This window comes from Ochlerotatus camptorhynchus, unplaced genomic scaffold (genome assembly GCF_037179485.1).
Source record: "Ochlerotatus camptorhynchus isolate MF236.1 unplaced genomic scaffold, CSIRO-AGI_Acam_v1.1 ptg000290l, whole genome shotgun sequence".
Classification (NCBI taxonomy): Eukaryota; Metazoa; Arthropoda; class Insecta; order Diptera; family Culicidae; genus Ochlerotatus; species Ochlerotatus camptorhynchus.
In genome coordinates this window covers 2385430-2411644 of record NW_027040779.1, presented here as the reverse complement: position 1 = coordinate 2411644, position 26215 = coordinate 2385430, and the positions used below count along the sequence as shown (strand labels likewise).

General features: G+C 40.2%; 1 protein-coding gene across 1 annotated transcript in view; it reads left to right on the top strand.

The window, feature by feature from the left end:
• Nucleotides 1–2430: 2430 nt before the first annotated feature.
• Nucleotides 2431–26215, top strand: part of LOC135706744 (uncharacterized) — a 282223-nt gene continuing 258438 nt past the window's right edge. Inside the window, exon 1 of the mRNA XM_065228398.1 lies at nt 2431–3512. The gene's annotated coding sequence lies outside the window, so the exon portion shown is untranslated. The remainder of the gene's footprint in view (nt 3513–26215) is intronic.

Sequence of the window (26215 nt, the reverse complement as noted above, 5' to 3'; positions counted from 1 at the left end):
AATGAGAGGCCACATGCCACATCACCACAACAGTGGATGACGCCTTAACATCCCGACCTATAAAGAAAATCCAGTCAAGATCATGGGGGGTACTAGGGATTATGTTTTGTTGGAAATCCTCTGAAAAAGTTTTCAGGAATATAGTATTTCAATGGATTTACAATGGCTAGTATATATACGCAAAATTAGGAACCTGGCAATACAAAATCCCTCCCAATAACCCACGTAATTCGATGTGAAAAGTTAATGTTCACTTTATGCAACAGCTTTTGACCATCCATATTCAGTGTCATTACATGTTGCTGAATATGAACCATTCGCCAGTGTTATACTGCGATACGCAGATGTATCATGAACAGAAACTAACGCACACAATCCATGCCGAATGGTACACACGAATATAAAGATTCTTTCGATGATACCGTCAGTAGTAAATCGTTTGTGTGAACGTATTTGATCATCGATGCAGCAAGATTTATTTTTCTCTGTTTCTTTATGTGCCATGATTCGTCGTCTCGCCGATACAAGGAAATCAGTTTAGTTTACTGACACATGGGGGTCCAACGGTTGCGGAAATACACGTGAATTATTCAGTGAACAGTGAAAACTTCAAACACTGGCCATCAGTAATAATAACATTCCGATTGGTGCAAAACTGCACTAGATTAAGAAAGATTAAGTGCAGGTTGTGCTTAATAGGCCGGAAATGGGGTAGTTAACCCTATGGCAGCATTTGAAATTTTTGTAGAGGGAATATACAACATTTTTTTCCTTGATTTGTTTTCCGTCGATCTTGTTTTCCGTGCTGAGCACCAATGCTACCGACGCCAGGGAGGCAGCTCCCGCACCTGGACCCTACCTATCGACCCATCAACTCATGAACCGGGGACCAACGGCTTTACATCCCTTCCGAAGGAAGGCGTGATCAGAGATATTATGTCTCAGAACATCCCCGCCGCGCCGACTGGGATTGAACCCAGGCCTGCTGTGGTGAGAGGTAATCACGCTTACCACTACACCACCGGCGTCGGTTAATTTTCAACATTAATAACAAGAATAAATCGATTTTTGCTTAACTAAAAATCCATGACTCAACTACTTTTATTTCAAATGAAGTTGGCGCTTCTGGTCGTGGTTGATATATGTAGTAGATCATTTGATCTGAACTCCAGGACGATTTGGTGGACCTAGAACATCTAATATAGATGGAACTGGATCGTATACACTCTATAAATTAGCTTGGACATGTTTCGATGCTATTGACATTGTCTCAGTCGTAGTTGAACTTGTAGATTATTTTATGTGACCTCCAGGACGATTTGGAGATTCTAGAACATCTGATATACATAGAAAAGGGTACATAAATGATGGCGTAGTGACTTTATAAACCTTCGTGGCTATGTGTTGGTGCTAGGGCCATTGTTCCATTGTAAGGAATAATCTAAACTCACGGACGATTTGAAAAAATTAGAACATCTTAAACAATATTCCACTTTTGTAATTGATGCGCATATGCTCCATGAATATGTTTGGATATGTTTTGTTGCAAAGATCGATTCAGACGACTTAGAATATTTCATGGCTATGAGAATGGAACTGGAATGATAAATCTAGATATGAAAACTAGTGCCCAGATGATTTTAGTGATTTACCCTAGAATAAGCACTCCAAGGTAGTTTGGCCTAAGGCATAAAAAAAAATCTAGAAAAAAGTCGTTCCGAATGGGTTAAATCAAGTTTCTTAAAAAAAAATTCAGAGAAGGCAATCCAGGTTGCTAAAAAACTTTGATAATTTTGATTAGATGAGCCGTTTTTATGATGATTTTTTGAAAAATAGCGAGTACGCCATTTTGAAAAATGGTTGAATTTGGGCACAAACATGGTTCATTGCCCCTAGTGAACAATTATACGAGGTTTTATGTAATTCAGAGAGGGAAAAAATCAGCGTGGAACTGCTCTGCTGTTTACATCATGCTGATAACCATTTTTGTGAATGACACGCTCGCCCAGCTTTAGTCAATCAGCACTGTAAACCGATTATAATTTCAGAACTTTCCCGACAAATTGATGGCATTCGATCAAAACGGCTCGAAGCCGATACTACAGCCACCCTACTGGTTCGAGCATCACCGTCATCAGCTCCCAGCCAGAGTGCTGATAACGAAAAAACAACAATGATGTCTCTCTCTCTCTCTTTCCCTGTCTACAACCTTTCTCCGAAACGCATCCTCTCGTGCGAGAAAACGAGAGCGAACCAAATTTTCTAAAATCTCCACCCAGGAGCGGCGAGATGTTCCCGCACGCATAATTTCCCTTCCCAAAATCTGCTCATCCTCCCCTTCCATTTCTCCGAAGTTGGAATGCACAATCCGGAACGGGAATCCAGTTGGGCTTCAAATGTTTAGTTTGCGGAATTCCTTCGTGCGGTACGGTTCGCGAATCTCAGCTGGGTTCTACACCGCAGGAAGTCGCTTGCTTTCTGGATCCGTTGTCCCGTCCGTCAGTATAGGCGGTTTCCGGTTTTCCGGTCACTTGGTTTGGCCTGGTGTGGTGTGGTTGGAGTGACGATCGAAAACGGTTTGGTTTTAATCCCAACGGTTCAATCGGTGGTGTAATTAACGTCGACGGTTGCGGTCTGAAGTCTTCGGGTGGTGGGTGTGTGTGTGTGCGTCTGCTGTGGGAGATTGGGTTGGTTGGATTTCCCTGAGGGTTGTTCGTTAGAATCGTGTGGTGATTTTTTTCACGCGTGCAATGCGTAAATAGTTAGTGGGGGTTTGGGAAAGTGCAAGTGCAGTTTGAAGTTTCAGGGGAATCATCTCCTCTAGACAAATCGGATCGTTCGTCGATGGATTAAGCCGCAGTGATTCGGTTGAGTGGAATAAGTTTCATGTTTGTGCTCGCAAAAAAAGTTAAAGAACAACAGTTATCAATTTCTGGAGCCTCGGGAAGTTGAGCTAGTGCAACTGCCGGAAAACGACGTGATGATAGTTTATAATACGGATTAAGAGTATAGTGAGCCTCCGGGGGTGTGCTTTACAGGCGGAAAGCGCATAAGAAGCACTTGAAGAGGATACGTGAAAAAGCGATTTTCCGGTCTCTGAATAAGTAGTTCAAGTGTGCTCCCAGTCCCAGTGTCGGTGTGTATTCGGCTGTACGTGTGAGAAGCATTTTCGTTGGAATAGACGGGAGGAACCTCCCGCTTCCTCGCTTCCAGATCAAAGGAGGACAAGCGTTGCTCACTTGCCTTTGGAATGCTTAGCTTGGATTAACGCAGCAGCAGCAGCATCCGTTTGGTTGTCGTTTTGTACGGATTCGGTGTGTTTTTTTTTTTGCTTGGATCGTGAAGAAAAGAAGTCCAAAGTAGGAACAAAACCCCCAGGAGGCATTTGACTCCTCTCATCTTACGGTACGGCGTTTTCGGAATAGATTTCGGTCGTCCGTTGGTTCCAGAATAAGGCAGTGAAGCACTGTGTCAGTGGTGTGTTGGTGGCTCGTTTTGCCGCACTTGAGTGGGTGAGTATATCTCTTGTGGAGGTGATAATCTTGATCTTTGCTCTGGAGCATTTAAGAGGCCGACCGGGCGAGGATTAAGGAAGTGGAAGTTGCTATTTTCTGGAAGTAAAGGTCACGGTGGAAAGGCGAGAGCGAGAGTGAAAATGCACACATTTAGAAGCCGTCTTTAAATTTCCATGGGATCATTATAAAGCTTTTGAAATCCTTATCCTTGAAATGTTATTCCTAGCAGTTGTTTTCTTATCGCTTCTTTTAGATGATTACTCAAGCTGAACAGAGAACGGGGATGAGGTTCAACTTTTGTTTTACCGTGACTAAGGTTTGCAACAAATTCACAAAGCACAGTGGGATTCTTTTTTCCCAATGTTTTAGCGTTCTTCGAAGAAATTTCTTGAAATGTTATTCTGCATATTTTGAATTATACATATGATTTTTTTCCTTTATTAGTTTTCCATCGATCTTGTTTTTCGTGCTGAGCACCAATGCTACCGACGCCAGGGAGGCTTTACTACCCTACCCGAAGGAAGGCGTGATCAGAGATGTTAAGCCTCAGAGCATCCCGGTAATCACGCTTACCTCTACACCACTGGCGCCTCTGAACGACGTAGAATGTCAAGCGAATGCTTTATCAATGTAGTTCGCGATGACTTGAAGAATACTCCAAAGTCATTCGTCATTGTCGCTTTGGTAAACATCTAAAGAACAATGGAAAATCTTTGAAAAATTACCGAAAATGTAAAACCGGTATAAAAAACCGGTACAAAAAACGGTATTTAGGTATTCTAAAATAGTACGGTAATACCGGTAAAAACGGTTTCGGTAAAACCGGTTAATTAACCTTAGCCACGATGGTAATGATGGATTTTTAATATTTTAATTAACAGTAATAAAAAAAGTAATTTTGAGAAGTCCACAAAGGATTTCGGATATAGAGAACTGAATTTAACATTTGATCAACTTTCAAAAAATAGAATATTGAAGCTTATTTGAAAGATACTTTGAACTAGTACTTTGCTTTCTGACTGAATCTCGGGGGTTCGTGAGCATTCCTGACATTGCTGAAAATTACGATAGCATCATATTGCGAGGTTGCTAGTGTATTAGAATACTTTGTTGATGATTTATGAAATGATTTTTCATTAAATGATCACTGGAAATGCTTGTGCCAGTTTGAATATTTTACCGATCCGCGCAACCAGTTTGCGTGCATTTTACAAAACGATTTTTGGATATAACTCGAGCTTTCCATTGGCGTAACAACTGGTTTTTGAAATTTTGAAGTTGCTGTTTCAATGCAGGCACTACCTTCTCAGGACAGTGCAGCATATTTATCAGCATCGTTTCCAAATGCAGAAATTTTGCATTCAGTGTTTTTGCAGGACACTTCTGCAAAATTTCACACAGCTTTGCTCTTGACACCAGATTGGCAGAACCTGTAAGAATTTATTATAGCAAAAATGCTAGATTTTGGAAACTGGATTATAAATAGTCTTTTGTTCTGGTGTACGGCCATGTTCGATTAATCGCTTTCCTGAATATGGAAATTAAAATACAAATGCTTGTGCGTTACAGGTCTGGCTCGATTATCGGTAATTAATTTTTGACACTTCCATCACTGATTTTTAGGAAACGCAATACCGCAAAATAATACCACCATCAGAAAGGGAAGGAAAATGCATATCCATTGGTAGTGGTGGTATCATTTTGTGATTAAAGCAAGACAATCAATTGAGTAGTTGCTAATGAACAGCGCATTGAGTCTTGAGCGTCCGCTTTGCGATTTAATGGTCAATAGATTCGAAAAAGTATGATCTTTCATTTGGTTTCAAGTTTACTGCAAACTTTCACTAACTTGAGAGCATGAGTATGAGCATGATTAACCGCCCACGGTTGCTACTTTGTTATTGCCAGACCAGCTGTTATTACACAGAGAACCAATAGACGATGCAATCATCCTCAATGTGTAAAAATTGTGATCTCAAACTAGACTCTAGAGGAATGGGTAGGAATGTGTTGACGTGACACTCACTTTTATGGAAGCCGAGGAGTCCTCTGCACTTCCAAGAGGAATCACAGGGATGTTGGGTAAGAGGGTTGGGATTACATCAGGGTTCGTTTTGGTAAACGATAAGCTGAATTGATGTCCTAGCGATATATAACGCGAAGGAGCTTGGGATTGATCCCACGGTCTTCTGCTCAGTAAGCAAAATCGTTTTCCATTAGGCAGACGAGCTCCTTTTTAATCATCGAGTTGCTGTTATTACCATGTAGTCATGTTAACAAATAAAACAAATTGACGAATCTTGGATGTGGATGGGTTTGAGATTAGACTCTTGATGTTCTGCTCAGTAAGCAAAAACGGTTGCTCTAAGGCCACCGAGCCCCTCACATCACATTACACCCTTACTGAAGTTGTTATAACTATTCAAACCCGTCACCGACGACAGCGAAACTTTTTACAAAATACAGGATAAACAAGCGATCTTACCATACATTTTTAATATGAAAGGACCTGGGACCGCGTTTTTCTGCTCAGTAAGCAAGTCACTGTAACCAACGATCTTTCAAATCCGAAAACTAAAATCTACGAAAGAGTACGTAGGTCTTCACTAATAGCACATAACATATATGGAACTTGGTCATAAAAAATCGACCCCATTTAAGTGATTTCAAGTGGTATATCGATCTGTCAAACTGATTATACCAGCTGTAAATTAAGAAAGGAGATCAAGGGGGTAGTCAATTCTAATAAAATATTTCTAGCGTGGTTTATAATTCTATGTATTCTAAGCGCTCTTGAACTCATGTCTTCCCTAATAAACGAGCACCATACATGAACGATGCCACAAATCGTGTCACCGTGCCACATACTGTTGGGATGATTGTTAGTTAGGCACTCCTTATGGTTATCGTTTATGCGGGTTTGTATTGCCATAATAATTTACGGTCTTTATTTATAATTATATAGCTTCATTTATAATTATCGTTTGCATAAAAAAGGAATTTATTTTTGTAGTTTTTTAAGCGATGATCTGCCTCATAAAAAACGTAATTTCAAGCTGCTATATGTTAACTGTTTACAATTCAATTTTCAAAGCGATACGTATTGATTTTCTGTAATCATGACCAAAAATAAGAGAAACTCCAAGCGAATATTTGTTTATTGCTTTAAATTTGCGTGCGTAATTTTTTCCATTTTCTTTCTCTATGATAAACTGAGATTATGAGGAAAAATACGACCGCATAAATTTGGAGTTTGATGCATACAGTTTAAAGCAGCAACGTTTTGCAACAAGTGTCCTGGTTTATATATGAGTATTGTTAATCTTAAGAAGCTGTCAAAGTTCTACCACCTGCATATAAAAGAGCTGAATACTGAAAAAAACATAGTGTGCATTGAGAAATTGAAGTATATTTGCTGGCGATTCTTTGAAGCCTTGTTCATTTGATAGCTGTAGTAGAATTTCTTCTTCTTGGAATAAATACATAAAACAGACATAAATCTCTTGATGTTGTGGAAAATATGCAGTGTTTTGAGCTGACTGAAAAGGATGGCAAATGTTATCGAGTGCTTATCGATACCTGTAATACCCCTTTCTATGCATCTCAATTGCGTAAAATTGAATGTTTCTAAATCCTTTGATAAGCCCCCTGCTCCCTAGAGCTAGTCTAAAAAAGAATGGCCGCATTACCTTGATAATTAGCCTTTTCGGTCACTCTGTAACTCTTTACTCCTATGGTAAAATCCCATAAGAAAATGTCAGTCTGTGCTAGAAACCTTACCCTTTCACTCCAGTAAAAAATCTCATAAGATCCTGTTAATCTTTGCATGAAGAAGAGACGGTGGCTCGCTGGTACCATGGTGGAGTGAATAGGTAAGGCAAAATCCACTAGACTTCGGGATTTTAACATAGGAGTAGAGAGTTAAAATGCCACCGTCAACATCAATACTTACACGTTATTTCAAAACTACTCAAATTTGGGTAGAATCCTCCCAGATCGATCACAACTGAACCTACTCGAAAATGGGTAAACTATATTGAGAGTGACAAGCATGAGCAACATTGGCATGGATTGTTAACCTGTCACTCCCAACTCCCAACTGACTCCCAACTGACCCATTTTTTGATAGATTCAGACCGATCAGGTTGGATTTTACTCGAATTTGGGTAGTTTTCAAATAGCGTGTACTGAGCATGCAACCAAATCAAGCGTAACTGTTCAAATCAACGTATTTGATTTTGTAAACAATCACTTCAATCGACGATTTGTGGAAACTACTAGCTCACTCACAGAAACTAACAATACCAGCTAGATCAGGGAAAGACTCCCCTACGTGATGATGTTGTTTGTTTGCGTGGGTGAGTTAGTAGTTAAGACAAATCGTTGATTGAAGTGATTGTTTACAAAAACAGATACGTCGATTTGAATAGTTACGCTTGAAATATTAGATTTTCTTCCATAAGGGCCAATATCACAAACGTAAACACTGACTTTTCCACGAATTTCTTGAGAATGAAAACTCGCTCAAGTAAGCCACCATAGCTGGGTTACATGGATTGACTTTGAATTACAAGATATTTACGAAAGAAGCCATTGCTTACGTTTCCGTACATGATTGTAGTGCATCCACTTTGATGTGATATCAAAATTATTTTTTTGCTGTGTAGACTGATGCAAAATTTGAAATTTTTGCTCCACAGTGCTTAAACCATAGAGGTAACTCTAAGATCACTGGGTCCCGAAGAAAATCATTATTATTTTTGGCTCACTCAGTACCAGAACAACGGTCCCAAGCAGTCCCAAGCTATTTCACTCACCCCTGCATGTTCTGCATGAATCCACACACCCCTGATGTTATCTGTCAAACTTTCATAGCGAATCAAAACAAACATAGTGTAGTAATAGAATTTCAACTAGAATAGGGTACGTTAATCGTTTGCTTGGGACCAATAGGCTACTAAAGTGGTGAGCCAATTTAAAATCGTTAGTTTCGTATTGATTGTTGCTTAAACGGTTCCAAATTGGGTCCTGCTTAGCCTCCCAAAATTTGAACTAATTTAGTAAGAAACTGACTTGGCACAAACCATTTCAAGTTTATATGGGAATTACTATGGGAAAACTTATGTTTTTGTTCATATTTATCTAACAATTCACCACATCACTATGCTTTTAAAAATGATAGCAGCGATTATAGCAAATTTCAGCTACAACTGTTGAAAACCACTTTTCAATCAAATGTAAGGAACAAAAGTTGTTAATGATTCAAGTCACTGATGTCTTAAGATTATGCTCATTCAACTGTTCAGCAGGCAACATTGGTGTTTCTGTCTGGTGCGAAGAATAGAGCACAAATATCATGGCTACTATGTCACACTGCAGAATACAGTGTTGCCCACAGAACACCTGCTTGATCATGGCATAAGATTATCAATCTCTTAAACAATTAATAACAATTTAATTTGACATTTGGCTGAAAAACGACATTGCGCAAATTTTCCGTAAGAATAGTTATAGAAATTTTCGAAAAAGCAATATGGAAAATGGGTAGAAGATAATGAACAAAAAGTTTGGTTTTCCCATAGTAATTTCCATATAAACTTCGAATAGCTTGTGCCAAGTCAGTTTCTTACCAAATGAGTTTAAATTTTGGGAGGCTAATCAGGACCTGATTTGAAACCGTTTGAGCACTGTGGAGCGAAAATTTCAAATTTTGCATCAGTCTAGTGTACAGTTTCCGGGCCCGTGACTTTCCCACCGTATTTTGTCGTTCGTCACGTGCCTTCTGCACTTTGTACGTATGCAGTTCCTCCCGGTCCTTAGCTCTCTGAACGAAAGACTTGGACAGATTCAACTTTTTGGCCACACAAGGGGTTGGTCACTCTACACAGTGTGCCAAAATCAAACTTGGGCACACCCGGGTGCAGTCATTGGCGTTGTTTGGCACCCATGGTTACAATTTTTATGATCTTTAAAACTACTGGCAACACTGAAATTTTTATGCACCTGCGCAGTGTGCATGTGTCAAAATGCTATTGATGTTGCCACTCCTAGTCAAATTATTTTCAAAACAACCGTGAATCTCCACCAAGTCTCGCCATGGATTCTCAAAATCGTTACACCTGTGATGGCAGTCGCATCCACATTTCCTTCCAGACGAAGAACAGCTAACAGCGGTATCTTGACCTGACCGAGGTTTCCGGCCATGGCTACACGAACTAGCGATGCAGCTCCCACGGCTGCGGCTGCTTCCAATGCTGCTGCTGGTCCGTTTTTTTTTTACGAATTTTAGAGGAAACGGAACAGTAGCAGCACCAGCAGCAGCAGCATTGGAAGCAGCCGCAGCTGTGGGAGCTGCATCGCTAATTAGTGTAGCCGTGGCCGACGCTGGAAATCTTGGGCCGGTCGCGACAAGCGGTGCTTGAGTTTTAATCGGAAAGTCAACAACCAAATAAAAACTATACCATCCGACCATTCGAACTGCTCGAATACATCCATGGCGGTGGCTGCTACACCAATCATTCCATCGTTCAACATATAATGGCGGAGGACCGTCTTGGCAAAATCTCAAATAGCTCAACAAACTTCCAACTAACAGCTTCATAATGAACAGGAGTTTTGTGCATTTGAGATCGATCGCGCTGTGGTTGCACTTCATGATGGCGTTCACCCCCAGGGCTACGCTCGGGAACTCGACCAATCCGGAGGAGGAACTTCCGATTTCAGCGGGAACATTCGCACTTGCGACGGGTGGCAGTCCTTGGTGGTGAATGCAGTCAGCAGCAGATCCTCGGACGGCATACGGGTGGGGTATTGAAGAAGAGGAGAATGTGATTTTTGCTGGCCTGGGAAGCGATTGTTTTGGAGGTGCTGTAGACCTTGAAGCTGATCGAATTGTCCTGCAGGGTGTACGGGTTGGTGGACTCTGACAAGTAGTTCTGCTTGGAAAATTGGCTCGTCCGTTTCGGGTCAGCGGTGCGTCCTTCATCAGTCAGACGTGTGTTCCGGCCGGTGTTGGTTTCCAGTTTTCCGACGGATGATGCTCGGGCGGTGAAAAATTCGGTGCAAATCCGTTTCCTCCACCAGCTCCCAAAAGAGTTGGTTGACTAATGATTGACGTTCGGTGTGCGGGGTCGGCCTTCCGCCGAAGATGAAATGATCGTGTAGCAACGGAGCTCGTCCGTCGTCCGTTGCAGGCATCCTTGGAGCTGGATACATCCAGTGTGTAGTCCCAACTGGAGTCCGTGTCGTTTTTGAAAACATTGAATAACAAAACAAAAACAAGAGCTGTTAAAATACCGGGTTGCCAAACAAGGCATTATTCACAAGCAATCAAATATCAGTTCAATGACTTTTTGGCACTGCCGGTACAGCTGCGGCACACTGAGGTACACTGATAAAAAAGTTGGCGCAAAACAAGTGTGTAGAGTGACCACCCCTTGTGGCCACATCCCTGACCGAAGCATTGGGATTCAACTTGAACGCTTTCACAACACGCTTGTGATCCTGATCACTAATGGAACATCCATTCTGACCGCATTTCTCCTTCCGTTCGATGCTCAGAGTTTCGTAGTAACGTTTAATCATACGACTTACCGTTGACTGCACGATTCCGAGCTGTTTTCCGATGTGCCGATGAGAGAGTTGGGGATTTTCCAGGTGCTTGTGCAAGATCAATTCGTGACGTTGCTTTTCGGGTGACGTCATTTTTTCCAACTTTCGAAAAACTGACAGCGGTAAAAATACTGTGTAAACAATGCACTCTAAACTGCTTCTACCCAAATTTTCAAGAGAAAATACCGAATGGGGAGTTTTCTACAGCGTTTTTTTTTGCCGTGATGCAATTTGATGTGTGACACCGATAATTCACTCAACATGTTTATCAGGGGCGCTAGCCATTTAAAATTATGCTTGTTTTTCGATATTTCGCTGATTATGTTTACCAGGAGCGCAAACCATTTAAAATTTAACATTTTTTTAAAGTTTTCCTTCAATTTGTCTACCTGGGGCGATAGCCATTTGAAATTAACCGATTTTTCATGTAGGGGAAATGGATGTAATGTCGGCCTAAAAGCCTCTAATTTGGGCACTTATATAAATTTTATATAGCGACGAAAAATATCCATTAGTACAGACCCAATGACGCGTTCATCTAGATAAAGTTGTTAAATTGCAGATTTTTAGCGATGGGCCCAATCCTCGATCCATAGGCCAACATTAGAGCCATTTCCTTTACTAGCTATTCAAAATTTAACATACAAAAATCCTCTAACTTGTTAATCAGAGGCGCAAGTGTTCGAAGTTAACCGAATTAAGTGCCATATTAACGGAGATAAATCGATCTAAAAACGGCGCCGGTGGTGTAGTGGTAAGCGTGATTACCTATCACCCCAGCAGGCCTGGGTTCAATCCCAGTCGGCGCCGCCGGGATATTCTGAGGCATAACATCTCTGATCACGCCTTCCTTCGGGAAGTAAAGCCGTTAGTCCCCGGTTCATGAGTTGATGGGTCGATAGGTAGGGTCCAGGTGTGGGAGCTGCTTTCCTGGCACGTCGGTAGCATTGGAGCTCAGCACGGAAAAGGAGCTCAGCACGGTATGTTTTTCATTTTACTTTTCCGGTGAGATTTTGCTTTTATTCAAACGTGTATGAATGTAGGACTACCCGCGACTACCCACAACCACAGCACTGCAGTGCCGATAGTAGTCCCACTCACCTGAGAAGTTTGGAGCGTTGTTAACATGTTTTCAAACCTTTTTGTACTGCACACTTCTACATACCTTATGTTACACGTGACGGAATCCATCTTTTACATAATGGATGAGGCGTAAACAAACATGTCATGTAAAACTAAGTGCTTCGAGACTAAAAACGTCGAAAGTACGTTTGATTGAGCTGAATTTCACGTCTATTATGATTTAATTTTATTTCAAAATTGACGCTAGTCTATTTCAGTCTCAGAGCATCTAAATTAACATCAATTTTTTTAAGTGTGTATTTTGTAGATTGGAATTGATACACTCTTAGAAATAACTAATTTTACACGTGACGGAATCTATTTTTGACGTAAAGGATCAGACGTAAGCAAACATGTAATGTAAAATTAAGTGCTTTGAGACTGAAAAGTTCGTTACTCGACGAAAAGTACGTTTGATTGAGATGAATTTCGCGTCTGTTATGACTCAATTGTATGTCAAAATTGACGCTCGTATATGTCAGTCTCAGAGCACCTAAATTTACATCGATTTTTCTAAGTGTTTAAAATAGCAAACAGCATATAAATGTAAATAAACAAATACGTCATATGTGTGCGTGACGCTACACACTACTAAAAAGTCATGTAAATTTCGGTTCTCTGAGACCGACACATGTAGGCGGGCCTTTTGACATAAGAATAAGCTGAAAGAAACGTGAAAATCAATTCAATCAAACGTTCTATTCGTCGACTACACACGTAGAAAAATTCATGTAAATTTAGGTGCTCTGAGAGTGACATATACGAGCGTCAATTTTGACATAAAATTGAGTCATAATAGACGCAAAATATAGCTCAATAAAACATACTTTTCGTCGAGCAACAATTTTTTCACTCTTGGAGCACTTAATATTATGTGAAATGTTTGTTTACGTCTAATCTTTTATGTCAAAGATGGATTCCGTCACGTGTAAAATTAGTTATTTGTAAGTGTGTGTGATATTCAGTCGATAGGTTATTTTTACTTTTATTTTCTTTTTTTCAATTTTATGTTCTACAGAAAACATTAATGGACCGTGACATAAACACATCCGGCAACTATTGACAGAAATTACCAATTCCACGTAAAGTCCACCCCCACTTCTTTCGGCTTTAATTTCCCTACATTTCCACTGGCAAGGCTCAGTTGCTCTTAATTGCGGTTCTGTTCCTTGTTGTCTCCCGTTCCCGCGAAGTAGGAAGAAACGAAAAATATATTTTCCCATTGCGACTCTCTCGAGAAACAAAGCTTCTGTCGTCCTGCTGCTGCGGCGTCTGATGTGCCCTAGAGCCCGGGGGCTTCTTTCGATTCTCGTCGAACAAACAGCTGCAATGTTTCTCCCGAGGGAAGAAGGAAAACAACCGAAGGAACACACCGGACGTAGTGTGCAAAGAACCGCAATCTGAGTATCATGGGATTGTTGCTTGTGGGAGGGGGGGGGATGAGGATCCTTTAAAACGGGATGTCTGCTGCAACCAGGCTACCCCCGGGATGCCGCCCGATTGCCACCACCTGGGTGTGAGCTTAAAGTCTTTTAATTAAATAGAATTTATGAAGGGCTCTGGCTCACTCTCTCTCTCTCTTGTTTTCTGCTACTGGATCGGAAAGGGGATATAGAGCTGATATAGGTAAGAATGGGGAAAGAAAATTTATTTCTATTGAAGTTCGGAATAAGTTGAACTGTGGGAAAGCATGTGTTTCCCTGCAAGCAGTTAGAACTGTCTGTGTGTATGAGTGAACTTTATCGGTTTGTTTGCTAGCCACAATTGAGTTTTGTCAACCATATGCGGATCGGAATGAAATGGATGCTATTTCAGGTTACAGTGCCTGTAACAAATTATCATTGCAAAAACAGGTTTTCCATCAGGATATAGAAATACCCTCATACACTTTTAGAAAGCTTTTTCTAGAGTATTCGGCAATAATATTCAATCAATTCACAGCATCTATCTGTGTCGCATGAATCACGGAGTTGTTTCAAGTATACACAATACAGCTTAAAAACCCGGCAGGCTACGGTGAGCTGTGCCACAAGAGCCACAAAAGAAGATAATATTTAGTAGATGTCCCAGACGAGATAGGCGTCTTCACTCATTGTTCTTGGAAATGATTTGTCATGAAGTATGGGAAATGGCTCTAACGTTGGCCTATGGATTTAAAGATTGGGCCCATCGATAAAAAATCTCTTGTTCTTAAATTTTTCAATGCGTCATCTGAACAATACAAATTAACATTTTTGGTTGCTAGTGAAAAATTGGCAAACAATGCATTCCTTCCAGTGCTGAGATTTCTCATTGTCATTGACGGACTTTCGCGCTATATTGACAAAATTGTTATTCACTTAGTCACTGACAAACTTGATCCTCAAAAAATCCTTCGTCAACATAGGGGAAATGGCTCTAATGTTGGCCTATGGATCTAAGATTGGGCCCATCGCTAAAAATCTGCTATTTATCAATTTTATCTAGATGAACGCATCATTGAGACAGTACTAGTGGATATTTTTGGTCGCTATTGAAAATTTAGTCGATTGCTGTATGGGCCCAAGTTAGGGACATTTAGGCCGACATTACATCCATTTCCCCTATCATTCATTTTTCGTCAATGAAAAAGATTCACCTGGCAAAAAAAAAGGTGTAATTTCGTACGTTCTGCGTCACATTATTATTATCCAAGCAGTTCAGGACGTAAATGCTTGTTCACTTTAACGGCTCGATGTAATTGTGTGGCTCAAGTCATTGAATTTAGTTACAAATTTAGTTAATAAAATAACACATGTTCGTCACTGACAGGATTGTCACTGACAATTGACATGGTTTGCCTTGACGATGACTGTTAACTCAAATGAGTGACCAAAGCGGAATTGTCAATATCACCGTGTATTGTCGAGATTATGCCGCACTGATTCCTTCGAAATTTATGAATGGGCCCAATATTGGACCAACATTAGGGACATTAACCCTATACAGTAAGTAATCGTTATAATTGTTAACAGGAAATACAGAACTCCAAATCAATCAATTCCGGCCCTAGAATGCGTGAACTCCAAACTGGAATGGAAGCCACAGTTATGATAATCATGCAGACCGCCAAAGATGGAAGACGAATTTTGATGATTCGCTGGGGGAATTGGCCTTTTCCGAATGAAATCTGAAATACCATCCACACGATTGGCGCTTGTTTGGCTTTGGTGTTTGGCTTTGTGATAAATGATTGGCGTGTATAGCACAGAAGCCGATTCATCGATGAATGCCTAAAAGTGCTCAGGTTCCGCTGGTTGAACGACGTGAGGTGTAAGTGTTTGCGTTGGCTCTTGTGGAGGGAAGAACAGGGTGCTTTTGTGTATAAATCAAAATCAGAGTCAGCGTCTGAATGGTTGGAAGCTTAAGAAGCCATAATATGATGATTTGGATTGACAGTGATTTACTGAACTGCATTTTCTGGGTTTACGATTTACTTGCTTTTAAGGACTGTGGTTAATATGGAATAGTGTGCAATTTATTGAATTCGGCTGGATCACAAAGCTTCTGATCCGTTCGGCAAATAGCATGAAAAAAATGAATTTTTGTCTCGACGTTCTCTCGGTTTGCATGAAAATTTGATTAATTGTTTGCTATGGGCAATCATTCACATTTGTGCTAACATTCGACCAATTGAAATTTTGCATTTTATTTGTAGCTAATGTTAAAACCTACAAAAGTTTCAAACAACATTTCACGGAATTCAGTTGATGAAAAAAGTTAGAGGCAAATTAATGTAAATTGCACGAAATGGATGAAAATGAGATGCCATGGCTGCTCTTCAGAACTTTCTCTAGCTAATAAGTTATGGCACTAACGCTTTATGTTGATATTAGTACAGCGTTTCCTCCCAACTCTGAAGAAACGTATTTTGCCTGAACAAGCTCTTTTTCTGCCAATGCTTTATGCACACTATTTTTATTTCGGTTTAAACCAGCAATATTTTGCTAGATTTTGCCGAGCTTGAAAACTAGCAATCTCTCCTACAAAGTAAATTTTGCTGACAATCCAGCCGATGGTTTTTGACAAAAGCAATAACTCTAATAAACTAAGTGTCCAGCAATAAACAATATGTTATATATATCTGTAAATATTATTTTGCTGGACCTTTGGATATTATTTTGCTGGAAACCATTTTGCTGGAAGAGGATATTAGAATTTGGTGTGTGGGTAGTAACCAGCCTTGAATGCTAGACGCCACAATCTCGAGCTATCCTGTGCCATCAAAAGAAGTCGCGGTTTCCGTGGTAAGAAATTTAGAGGAGAGTCCATCTGACACCGCATCGTAATATCACTTTTCAGCTATTTTTATGGCACCTGTATGTTCATACAATATTTCAAATAGCACAGTATGATAAAACCGAGTATGCAATTTTCTTAATGAAAGCCCATTACAAAAATACCCGCCTGATGAATGTGATGAATGGCACTGTTTACAACCAATAAAACTTAATTGATTTCGAATGTGAATTACAATCAGCGTAAAATTTGATCTATTTTCAATTAAGCCCACTCACTTTCCGGTGTGTCTATTTTCATTCCGGGTCAAATTGTTCCCATGTTTTCGCCGAAAGCCATATATAGCACAACATTATGCCCATCAATATATTTTTTTGTTCAAAGGGAATTTTTCCACTGCCGTTCGCAGCATCATCAGCCTCATAAATTGAAATGCGGCGAGGCTCTCTTTTCGGGTGCAATTCGGAAAACTCATCAATTCCCTTTTCCCCTGCTGGCACACGGCGAATGAGAATAACTCAGTGAATAGTGCGATCACATAATTTCCTCATATTCGAGAAGTTTTACCCATTCACTGAGTAGCTCCAATTTTTTGCACTTGTGAGTCGATATCGACTCAATTTTGGGTTACTCTCATCGGCGTCTGGCTGGTTCCATTTAATAAAGATAACCAACTATCGGCCGTGCATTCTGCAGCGACCCACAAGAAGCCACGGTGTCCTCGGTTTGCGAAAAGTGCTCGTGTGATTGCTTCCAATAAAAATACCGAGTAGGGTGCAATTTGAGCTGCTCACGTGCCACCGATAATTTGACCTTCCGTATACATATGCTATTGGCTGTGTGTCGTATGGGGATGTATTACCTTTGTGACTACCGTAACATAGGTAGTAAAATCGGATTTCATACGTCTTGCCGTCTGTGACCGATAGCCATCTCACCTGTATAAAACATTCCCAATCGATAGATCTCTGCTCGATCTGGCTCGACAGTTTGATTACGACATCGTAGAATCAAATTGAATATGAAAAATCGACCCGGTAAAATGACACTTGCTGATGTCTGTAAGTGCGTCCGATCAATACGGTTGGTACCTACAAGGCGTAAACTCCTTTTTTTAAGTCAGCCTCCCCTCAATGTTTAGTTTGGGCGTTATCATCTGAAGAAGAAATCGTACGTATTTGTAGTGTGTTGATGCCAAGAACGTTCATGCTTTAAAAAGTATCCCAATAAGACCAGTTGGATTTTTTCCTTTAAATTTGTGCACGGCCGATGAGATCAACTCAAATTATAGTTCAGTTTATTCTTAATCGCAAAAAGTGCAGGAAATCAGCGATGAGTTAATTATCCCCATGTTTTAAAACCTCAATAAACTGCTGGAAAATGAGGAAAATTTACGAAAATTTTACTCAGCCTAGAAGTAGTACCAATAGACCGAGAAAATCCAATCGTTACTGCTATCATATTCTGGATTTTTTTCCTTGAAAGAGCGCGAAAAAGCTGAAAAATTTACTCATTTGTGAATTCCTGCACTTTTTGCGATTTACCACTGGCAGCTATGCCGATGGTCCATGATCACATTGGGCATCCTGGAAAAGTTCCGGTGCACCCGGGAAAGTGACCACCGCATAAACGTGAACCATAACTTGACCTTACCGAAAATGGTTAAACATTGTCTATAATCCCTGTTGAAGTTTAACTGAAATGGTTACATGGAACTTTACATGAATGTTAGTGTGATAAACTTTTAACCTTTTGTATTATGGTTTTTTGGAAGCAGACCTTAGAAATAATGAGTTGTTAAGAACCATTACCATTCAAAATAGTTGTTTTCTCCATACATTTTCCGAAAGAGAACTATATTAGAACCTTTTTATTTATCGTTTGAGAGCTTTAACAATAATGGTTATGGTATACACTTAGAAATAATTAATTTTACACGTGACGGAATCCTTCTTTGACACGCGTAAACAAATATTTCATGTAAAATTAAGTGCTCCGAGACTGAAAAGTTTGTTTCTCGACAAAAACTAAATTTGATTGAGTTGAATTTCGCGTCTGTTATGAGTCAATTTTATGTTAAAATTGACGCTCGTATATGTCAGTCTCAGAGCACCTAAATTTACATGATTTTTTCTAAGTGTGTAGTCAGTAAGGTCCATGGATGGAATGATATTTTAGAACTCATTAAATTTTGAAATCTATACAAATTTAGACGTTATGCACGCAAAAGTTAACAACGTTTCAAAGTATGTAGGTACCGGAAAAGGAGATACCCAAGCAACATTTCAAGTTTTATTGAGGTTTTATAGCATACTAAAAGTCTTAATCATGGTCTACAGAACCCATAAAACTCAAATTGTTACTTGGGTAATGCGCATTTGCGTCAATCTAAGTTGCGCCTCGACACCTTTGAGGATTATCTCAGCGGCTCGCACACATATTTTGATAGCTTATTTTAAGAACAACAAACTTTTTGTAAACAAACTTTCTTATGTCCTTTTCTCGCCACCCGATGATGGTTTGAGTGGGCGAGCCTCGGTTGGCGAGAAAAGGGCCTATAAAGGTTTGTTTACTAGATGGCACCAAGCTATCAAATACACAAAACAACTCTTTCAACACTTAGGCATCCCTCACATTTTGTAGGGATACTCTCAAAAATCCTATCTATCCTTCCAGGAGAGTAAAATCGTATTTGTATCCAAAATACATGCTCAGAAGTGACGCTTCCTGCTTCAGACAGAAATAATAATTCATTGTAAAAATAATCCCTTCAGGAAAGCAAACCGAAAAGGCTTATACAGCTAATCAGGCAGACTGTAAAATCAGTGTACAGTCAGGAATCCTTATTGTCGGATTCCTTATTGCCGGTATCCATCATTCCCGGATCCTTTTTGCCGGGCTATCCGCGAATAAGGATATGCATAGCTTATGGGATTTTCAATAATAGGGGCTGTGGTGGATTTTCTCATTTGTTTCAATATATAGAGCTATACCGTCTTCGACAAAGTTGTCGTACTGGGATAGTCCAACAAGCCTGTGTCATTGGTTTCAGGTTTAATTGAGAACTACACCGCTAGAGGCGCTCCACTTTTATGTTACTTATGACGGGCGCTATAATATATGGATCATAGGTCCAACATAGAATATTTCGTAATCCTGGCCATATAGAAAGTTACTGTCTTCAGCAAAGTTGTTCCAGTGACCAAGTCCTTTCGGATGGTGGTTATAATAGTTCAGAACTCTCTCACTACACAGCGCTAGTGTGCATGTGAACTTCCTATATAAACTGTATCTCGAGAACCTGGCCATATAGGATGTTGCTGTATTCAGCAAAGTTGTTCAGGCGACCAAGTCCTTTCAAATGGTGGTTATATTAATTCAGAACTCTCACTCCGCGGCACTAGTGCGCACATGAACTTCCTTAATATGTTATGTGTGGAAAGCTTGTCCATATAAGATGTTGATGTGCAATGTGGGGACAGGAACCGGAAAAGGGATGATGTGTAGAGGTCAGAAATTGTTTTCGGACGCCATTTTAAAATCCAAGATGGCGACCATCAGTTCAAGAAAAACTCAAATACCCTACAATGTGGGTATTTCTGGAACGAGGACGACGTTTAGAGACTGGAAATCGATGCCAGACATTGTTTTGGAATCCAAGATGGCGGCCATTGGTTCAAGAAAAACTGTCAAATTCCCTACAATATGGGTATTTTCGGAAAGGGGATGACGTTTAGAGGCCGGAAATCGATGCCAGATGCAGTTTTGGAAACCAAGATGGCGGCCATCGGTTCAAGAAAAACTGTCGAATACCTTACAATATAAGGGGATGACGTGTAGAGACTGGATATCGATTCTAGACACCATTTTGAAATGGAAGATGGCGGCCTTTGTTTCAACGTAAACTATTAATAGGGACGACGTGTATAGACCCAAAATCGATGTCTGTCACGATTTTGGGATCCGAAATGGTGGCAATTGGCTTTCGAAGGGACATTTAGTGGGTATGGACAGCCTCGTATCAGTTCAGCACAGTAAACGTGGACCAGGCCAATGAATAGGTCTATACCAACAGCAGTTTGACAGTAGGCAGCATGTCCCGGGCTCAAATCGTTTATTTTGCTGTGCTGGGCCCTCTGTCACGGTATAACATGTTGCCTACACGCCTGCCACTGGGCTGACGTGGACCGTTTACGGGGTGGGTTTGGTGATAATCCAATAGGAAGATGAATTTTGTGTAACTAATGTTTTAGGGTATTTTCGAGCTCAAAATCTTGCCTCGCATTAATTTTCCTGAATAATGCTTACCAAGCATATTGCGTACAATTTTTATAATGTGTATAACGTATCATTGAGCAAGATGGCAACGTTTCGACTTCCCTTAGCAAATCTTGGATTTTTGCACTCTGTTCGACATAACTGTCCAATGTGCAGAAGCTTTCGGACTCGAAGAGTTGATTTTTTTCTAACTCGATTTCTGCCGTGGTGGGATGAAAATATAATCCATATTCATTGTAGATGGGTCCAGTTTGCTAACAATTTTATCTGCTGTAGCCGGTTCATCTCTTATGATTTCTTTGATTTCACTGTGTTTCTTATCTCCGGCACACCAAACTTTCCTTGTTCCTTTATTTTTTTAACGTCGGTCTCTGTTCCGCAATCTAGTGCCAATCACCGACGGACATCGATTGCCATCCATTGACGGCAACCGAATGTGCAGGAAGGCAGCTCTCACACCTGCGTAGGATATCGCACCCATTCACAACAACACACATGGGCCGGCCAAACTTTCCTTGAATTTGTTGAATTTCGGACATGATCTGCAAATCCTCGTTGCCGCCTTCATTGCATTGTGAATTCGCGAAATACGACGGAAGAATTTTCTTCAAGCAGTTTACCAACGTGCTTTGTTTTATGTCCTTTAGAACCACATCCAAGCAGTTGAAACAATTCTTGATGCTGAACTACATACTTCAGCTTGAAATTTTTGATGATGCCTTGATCAAGGGGTTGAATCAAAGACGTGATGGTAGGCGAATGCAACGGAGCGTTATCAGGGAGCAGCAACGCCTTGGAGCTAATGTTCTTGGCTGCGTAAAACTCCTCCAACTGTGGTGAGAAGCAGTCGTTTATCCAGTCCTCAAATAATTCTCGGGTCATCCTACCTTTCTTGTTGCCACGATAATGCCCAGGGAGATATACTTCCTGTAAATTTCGCTTTAGAGAAAAACATGATTGAACCTTGGTTAAGGCCATACTAAACGTTATCCCCTATCAGGAAATACCCATATTGTACGGTATTTGACAGTTTTTCTGGAAACGATGGCCTCCATCTTGGATTTCAAAATGGCATCTGGCATCGGTTTCCGGTCTCTAAACGTCGTCCCCTTTCCGAAAACACCCATATTGTAGGGTATTTGAGTTTTTCTTGAATCGATGGCCGCCATCTTGGTTTCCAAAATTGCGTCTGGCATCGATTTCCGGCCTCTACACGTCATCCTCTTTCTGAAAATACACATATTGTAGCGTATTTCACAGTTTTTATTGAACTGAAGGCCGTCATCTTGGATTTCAAAATGTCATCTGGCATCGGTTTCCGGCCTCTACACGTCGTTCCCTTTCCAAAAATACTCATATCGTAGGGTATTTGATAGTTTTTCTTGAATCGATGACCGCCATCTTGGATTTTAAAATGGCGTCCGAAAACAATTTCTGACCTCTACACATCATCCCTTTTCCGGTTCCTGTCCCCACATTGCACATCAACATCTTATATGGACAAGCTTTCCACACATAAAATATTAAGGAAGTTCATGTGCGCAGTAGCGCCGCGTAGTGAGAGTTCTGAATTAATATAACCACCATTCGAAAGGACTTGGTCACCTGAACAACTTTGCTGAATACAGCAACGTTCTATATGGCCAGGTTCTCGAGATACAGTTTATATAGGAAGTTCACATGCACACTAGCGCTGTGTAGTGAGAGAGTTCTGAACTAATATGGGCACCATCCGAAAGGACTTGGTCACTGGAACAACTTTGCTGAAGACAGTAACTTTCTATATGACCAGGATTACGAAATAATCTATGTTGGACCTATGATCCATATATTGTAGCGCCCGTCATAAGTAACATAAAAGTGGAACGCCTCTAGCGGCGCAGTCCCCAATTAAACCTGAATCCAATGGCACAGGCTTGTTGGTCTATCCCAGTACAACAACTTTGTCCAAGACAGTATAGTTCTATATATTGAAACAAATGAAAAAAATCCACCACAGCTCCTATTAGTGAAAATCCCATAAGCTGTGGGTATCCTTATTCGTGGCTCCTTATTCACGCCCCCGTTACCCCGGCAATAAGGATTCCTGACTGTATCTCTGAAACAGTAAACCACCCTTTAAAAATCTGCCCTTTCCTGTATGCTTCTACAGATGATATCTAACAGGCAAGGCGTTTCTCATTGCATATCATCCATTTGCCCGGCCGACCCACTCTCAGGTGATTGCGTGGGAAAACAGCAATACTTCAATCTGCCCCTGGAGCCCGATTTGCACACCTCTCTCTCTCTGTTACGAACGGTGTCCTGCACTGCAGCGAGCAGTGAAGCGTGTACCCGATACACTCTCTGGACGTGCTGCTGCATTGTACGGGGTGATTCTACACAACAGCGTCCCAGCCGCTGCTCGATGATGGTTCGTTCGGTAGCAGTATTGGACCGAACATCCCCCAAGAAAGAAAGTAAATCAAACTTTGATGTGCCTATAAACGACCTACAATATGTATGATGTATGCTGGTGGTGGCCCTATGGATGAACTTGGCACATACGTGACTGAACCACTCTCGATTGCCTACCTCTGGGGTGCTTGCGACAGAGACCATGAGCGTCGCCCTTTGTGGGATCGGTTTTATTAATATTTCTCCGGAAAAGTTCGAATTGGTTCACAGGAAATCCTAAACCATCGGCCCTGTCTCAAGCAGTAGGGCCTATTAATGAATCGAAAAATTTCGTTGATCGGCCATTTCGAAAATCGAGTTATTTTGAATGATTTTCTCGATTATGCGGAACTTTCCTACACGATTAGTAGCTATCAAGCGGTGCTAAAGAATGGTATCAAAACCCGATTTGTTTACGTTTTGGACATAGGCCCATTTCAAATGTTACTCGAGAAATGGTTGTAAATGTAAATGCTACCGCAAATTTGGTTGCGTTGGTGCACATTTACCTAGTGTTTTACCCCATTCATTGGTAGTCTGCTCTTCCGCTACCTGAAAATTACAACACCCCTTCTACGAAATTTACTTAAATTCTCTAAGGTTCTAAAATTTTCAACAATGTTTGATGATGTTCTATAAAGTTCTTTGAATATCTATAAAACTTGCAAGGTTATACCGTGGATACACACTTGTATGACCAACTATGAGCCTGAGCATTATTTATAAAATTATAAGCAAATCCATGGTCACACTTGTATAGTTTATGCATTTGCTCATAATTTATGTATGTGTAGTCTACACGTACACAGACAGTAGTCAGCTATAAAACTGACTGAAGTTAGTTCTTCAAAATTATCAGAAGTTTTCTTTGTTCTGGTCATAACATTTGCTGCACTTCTAGAAAGTTTCCAGATCTTCTACGCAGTTCAATTAATTTATTCAAAGTTTTCGAAAGTTCAACGATGTTTCTTGAAAATCTATAAACTTCCTTAAAATACTACAAAGTTCTCTTAGCTTATAAAAAGAGCTTCCTGGAAGGTTCTGCGAAAACAAATGATGTTATCTTTACTTTTTTGAATTGCCATTGACTTCTAACAAGGTCCCTGAGCATCTGGGTATACTCAGTTTAATACATATGAAATATTGAACTACTTCAACATCGGTGAAGACATGTGAAATCAGCTAGTCAATCTAGTTGATCAGTTTTTGTAAATACATCTGGCATCCCAAGGCTAAATAACTCAATGTCAATTTCCCTCATATTAATGAAGTTTTTCCAGGAAAATCGAGGAAAATTTTACTCATTCACTGATTAACGCTACGAACACGACGCCTCCGGTAAAATGTGTAACGGCAAATTTGAAATATTTGAAAAATGATAGCTCAACCATTTATTGATGAATTTCAAATCAATTGGCACAATTCGAAACTATACACTTGAAAAATTTATTCGATATCAATAGATTTAAAATCTATTAATAAATTGCAGAGCGATGATTTTTGAAAAAAAAAATTCAATTTGCCGTTACACATTTTACCGGAAGCATCGTTTTCGGCGTGTTAAGCTCACTTTTTGCAATGTTGAGTCAAATTCGAATCAATTTTGAGTAACTCTCACTGGTCGTGTGAATAACTTATCCTAGGGATATCTTCGACCCCAATGCATTTGGTTTTATGCTGGAAAATTTACAAAATTCCGAGAAAAATTGGGATCTGCAGGTCACTATGTCTAAGTCACAGAATTTGGAAAATTTGGTAAAGTTCGAGATTTTGTTTTTCTTCTGGATCCTTGCCATTGTTTCTAAGTCCAGGATCTTCTAAAGAAGTCATGAGTATTGAGAATCTTAAAAAATGAGTCTTAGTTCAAGACAGCCGAAATCTTTAAAATGAAATCCGCTGTCCAAAAATTTTGAACAATTTTTTGCATATTCTAGGATCATGAAATCTCGATGAACATTTCAAATGGTCCTATCTGCTTTGATCGATTCTCTTCATCGACTTTCTCTTTTCATAACCACTGCTATGCAAACATATTTCGCGCTAATTCTACCACATAGTTTGATAAAGGAGGTTCTTATCTAGCGTCCAAAACGTCAAATACAACAGGGAAAGGTTCTGCAGCTGAGTTATTGACGAAAGAGAAAGTCGATGAAGAGAATCGATCAAAGCAGATAGGACCATTTGAAATGTTCATCGAGAAATTTTTTTTAAATTTCAAGCCCGAAAATATTTTCCATCCTCTAGATCTGGGAAAAATTTTAATGTTGTGAAATATATGTCAAGGATTGTTAAAAAATAAAAGTTCGAAATATAGGGAAATGGAAAATGGAAATGGGAAATGGATGGTCTAAATGCCCCTATTTTTTTTCCTCTGTTCGGGACCAAAAACTACTGCGACCAGTAAATTGATCTATTTAAGTATATCCCGTGTCCTTAGTTTAGTGCATGTCGTATTACTCCATCACTATTGAGAAATGATGAAGTATTCGATTTTTTACAGTTGCCACTCTTGCATTTATCGCAAGGATCCGACTCTAATTGAAAGGTTCCGCTATTTATACCCTTCGGAGTGTTGAAACACCCTCCAAAGGCGCGCCCCTTTGTCAGTCAAAATTGGATTCCTTAGCAACAAAATTAAGGTATGACACCGATAATGACCATGCATCAGAACCCTAGTCTTAACCACTTCAAACTAGAGAACAACGAATAGAAGATTAGGAATCACATAGATGAAGACAACTAACTCATTTTTTTCCTTGTTTCAAGATCATCCTCGGTAGACAAGGCCGAGTCTTGTCACTATCAACAAGGCATAAAAAGTAACAAGGACTAAGATGTGTTCCTCGGATTACTGAAAAATCCTGTTCCCCTAGTTTGAAGTAGTCAGGACTAGGAATCGGTGGTAGATCTTACATCCCGTAACGTACCACGAAAAGGTGATCTACCCACGTTACGGGGCCCCTAATTTGGGCCCATACATAAATTCAGCAATCGAC